This window comes from Sebastes umbrosus, chromosome 9 (genome assembly GCF_015220745.1).
Source record: "Sebastes umbrosus isolate fSebUmb1 chromosome 9, fSebUmb1.pri, whole genome shotgun sequence".
NCBI classification, from domain to species: Eukaryota; Metazoa; Chordata; class Actinopteri; order Perciformes; family Sebastidae; genus Sebastes; species Sebastes umbrosus.
In genome coordinates this window covers 31766228-31770185 of record NC_051277.1, presented here as the reverse complement: position 1 = coordinate 31770185, position 3958 = coordinate 31766228, and the positions used below count along the sequence as shown (strand labels likewise).

The 3958-nt window shown below is 40.2% G+C and overlaps 1 non-coding gene across 1 annotated transcript; it reads left to right on the top strand.

The window, feature by feature from the left end:
• The first annotated feature begins 3074 nt into the window (after nt 1-3074).
• Nucleotides 3075-3146, top strand: trnae-uuc. The gene has a single exon. It is a non-coding gene; the product is annotated as a tRNA-Glu (tRNA).
• The last annotated feature ends 812 nt before the right edge of the window (nt 3147-3958 follow it).

The following is a 3958-nucleotide window of genomic DNA, read 5'->3' as shown; positions in this document are numbered from 1 at the left end:
GATGGAAGTTTATTTTGAAAAGACTGTCTGCATGTAACGAACGAAAGTTGACACGTGCTGCTGGACATTCGTAAGAAAATGCACGAAAAATGCGGTTTAACTTTTTGTAAGATATAAGAACCGTTGCATGAGGATATGTTGACAGGACACACATGGAAACAGCGTTGATAAAAACGAAGACTAAAGGTCCCATATTGTAAAAGTGAGATTTTTATGTTTTTTATATTATAAAACAGGTTTAAGTGCTATATAAATAAATGTTAAACTATCAAAATGCTCAATATACGGAGAAATACACACAGCCCGTATTCAGAAATTGTGCGATTGAAACAAGCCGTTAGGATTACTGTCCATTTGTGATGTCACAAATTTACAATATTTAGACAATTACACGGTTTTAAACAAAAACATTCTAAATGTGTCCCAGTTTACTTCCTGTTGCAGTGTATGTAAATAACATCAGCTGACAGGAAGTAAACATGGACCCAAATTGTTGCCTAGCAACGCAATTCTGTTGCAATTCTGTTGCAATTCTATTGAAATGCACTAAAACTGAGTGTTTCAGACAGAAGATAAATACAGGTATATTCAAGCAGACAGTATGAGGAAAATAAAGTTTTTTTGAACATTACAGCATGCAAACATGTTCTAGTAGAAACACAAAATACATGTATGAACCTGAAAATGAGCACGATATGGGACCTTCAAGGAATGGATGATGGCATGATGGGAATCAATATTGGTTGTTTGCTCAAATCCTTGAAGTTGTAATCCTGAAGATTCAAGTTCTGGTGGATTTGCGGTTTAATAACGATAGCAAACACTCGCTGAGCAGCTACAGTACTTTGTCAGAAATACAACAGAAGATCCACCTGTATATCAGTTTGCTGTGCAACCAGGAAAAGTTGTGTCGTTAATGAAGTCAGTCAAAAATAACCGCAGCCACAATCTGATTTCATGCTGCATACGGCGCGAGTAGTTTTCCACACAACAGCAGGTCACAGTAAAGTTGATTAGCTCGCTGAGGAGTTGAAGGTGTGCAGTCTGTCGCCTGCAGCTCTTCATCTAACAGCTCACTGTGGCTGCTCCGCACTATTCATTACTCACTTGCAAAAATTAAAACTGTTCCGCTCTCAGAAGACGATGCCGATGTGAAGCAGCAGTAGGGGGTTCTGTTTACTTTAGTAATGACTTAATACAGTAGTGATACTGAGTAAAGAGAGTGAACAGTAAACAATGACAAAGTTATCAGTGAGATGAAATGACACTGGTTTACATGTGTGCATTGTTTTCCTGTGAATCCCTCATACGCAGGTAGGCGATCTGAATCCAGAGCGATAATGGTGGACTCTGCCATTACCAATAAAAACTACTATACAGAGAGATACTTACTGAATGTAAAAACATTGAATGGCTATCGTGGAAAAAATGCTGACCATATGAAGTATTCACCCATTTTGAATGTTATCAGCCGATTGAATGGGCGTCCTTAGCGGTTATCACTATCATTCTAGTGCTTCAGATGGACCAAACTGCTCCTATCACGTTGTGAAAGTGAAACTCAAGTCGTGAATTGAAAGAAAACAACGTTAGGTTTAAACTACATGGTTAGGTTTATGAAAAGATTGTGGTTTAGGTTAAAACAAGTATGTTTGTTACGTAAAATAAGTATTTTTTTTTGTAACTTACAGAAGTTATGTAACAAAGGTATGGTAAAAGAAGTCAATGTTGACTTCTGGGTTTCACACAGGACACAACCAGTGGTCTCCTTGGCGAGAGACATGTGTTTGTTTGACCCGTCAATCCACCCCGACCTCCTCCTTATGCACACTTTGTTGCTTTTTATACTACATAACCTGACCTCCTCCTTTGCTCCTGTATGTATAATTACTACGGCCACTAGTGGTCAGCGTCATGTTCTTGTACTTGTATCGCTGATCAGCCATGTGAATAGATGATTAGGGCCTGAACCTACTAGTGTGTGTAGCAGGCCCCTTCTAACCCATATCTATGAGGTTGATAATCACTGTTATTACACGGCTGTGTTGAATACTTGATTCTGATTGGTCAATCACGGCATTCTGCGGTCTGTAAATTCTATATTACAGATCGTTGCTATGTATAACAGACCGTTGCTATTGCCACAGTTCTGATGTCGGACTCTGGCGGACCGTTTTTGTGTCAAAATATTGATTTCTTCAGTAAGTAGCCGTGTAATAAGCGGGATAATGGACAGCTAGCGGGTCATTGTTGTGAAAGAATCCCCTTCAGGGCGATGAGAGACCTCTCCACGGGGGATTCTTTCACAACAATGACCGGTTCGCTGTACAGTATTCCTTACATAATGCCCATTCAGTCGGCCGATATCATGTTGACATAGCCGGGCTGGCCGTGCCTTTTAGTGCATGCTAGTGCATGTGAGCGTGACCCACTGGCTAGCTCATGGCCGCTGCTCTGCACTGCTCTCATACGACGGTTACAGCTCATAACGCCGTCCCGACTGACATCGTCGTCGCGGAAGAGTAGCTCCCACCCTACTTGTTTTACTTTTGTACGGCACTTTTTAGGTGGATGTTTTACTGGCGTCCGGTAGTCGCTTTCAGTCCAAAATGGTGGAAGCGTAGCTCTGTTGCTGGGCGCTGATGTTGCAATGGAACGAACAATTGACTTTCACTTCTTGGCAATATACAGTACGTTCTTTGCCGTAAGCACAGTTAGCCGTGAGCTGCCGGCTCAGCCATGTTGAGAGCCGTGTGGAGGGAATGTGCTCTGAATTATGCACCTTTAAGGATAACTTTAAAATATCTGTGTATTTATTTTCTAATCAGCTACTAAATGGACCTGGTGGTGAGCTTCTTTTCTCAACTGCTGTTTCCAAGATCAGAAATGAACTTTGAACCACAACTTTTAAGCCAGCATGCACAAAAAGTCATTAAAGTGCTCAAAAAAATAAAAAATAAAAAATGTTACATATACAATTCCATGATAACTGGGCAACTGCTGATGAAGATCATGTGACATCATCAAAAGCATTCCACAAAGGACAGATTCAGACAAAGTTTACCAGGCATCTTTCCCATATGATCTAGCAGTCAGGATTCCTGGTTTTCACCCAGGTGGCCTGGGTTCAACTCCCGGTATGGGAACAGTTGAGTAAGATTTCCTTTCTAAGGGTCAATAAAACTCTTAACTTAACTACCCATTTTGTAATTTTAGCAGGACGACTTGCGTTAGGCTGTTTTCCCATTGGAATTGTAAAAGCTTCATCTTAAAGTGAGAGAGTGAAACCAACAGTTGTCACTGAGTCAATTCCACTTTTTTTAAACTGGAATACATATAGTGCTTCACACACACAATATTTAAGGTCAATGCTAGGATGTGAACTGGATGGTAATATCTTCTGGACTCTATCTTTTTATCAGCTGCTGGATAAGTTGACCAATGGGACATACTCCTAAAAAAAGCTGGTGTAGTCTTCTAAAGGTGAGAGAAGAAGTCTTGCTAGGAAAACCAGGACAGGGAACCTGAATGATTAATGCCTTCAGTTATTCACCAGCTAAGGTCAGGCAGCTCCTGGGCCGTTGATAGGGTGTCAAATACTGTGTTTTAAGAGAAAAGCTAAATATAAAGGCTAAGGTTAGAGTTAATGTGATAATGACGTGTTAACGCAAATTTGTTTTAACGCTACTAATTTCTTTAATGCATTAACACAACTTGAGATTTTTAAGTTGTAACAGGCTCAGTTTTGAAGCTAGAGTGAAGATACTGGCAGCATATTAAACTAGAAAAACCTAATGAATCCATTGGTACAAACCATGTCATACTAGCTTATCATAAAGGAGGCTAAATAACGCTCAAAACTTGCACTAAATTTTGTCGAGGAAAAACTGTCATTGCCATTTTCAAAGGGGTCCCTTGACCTCTGACCTCCAGATCAGTGAATGTAAATGGGTTCTAT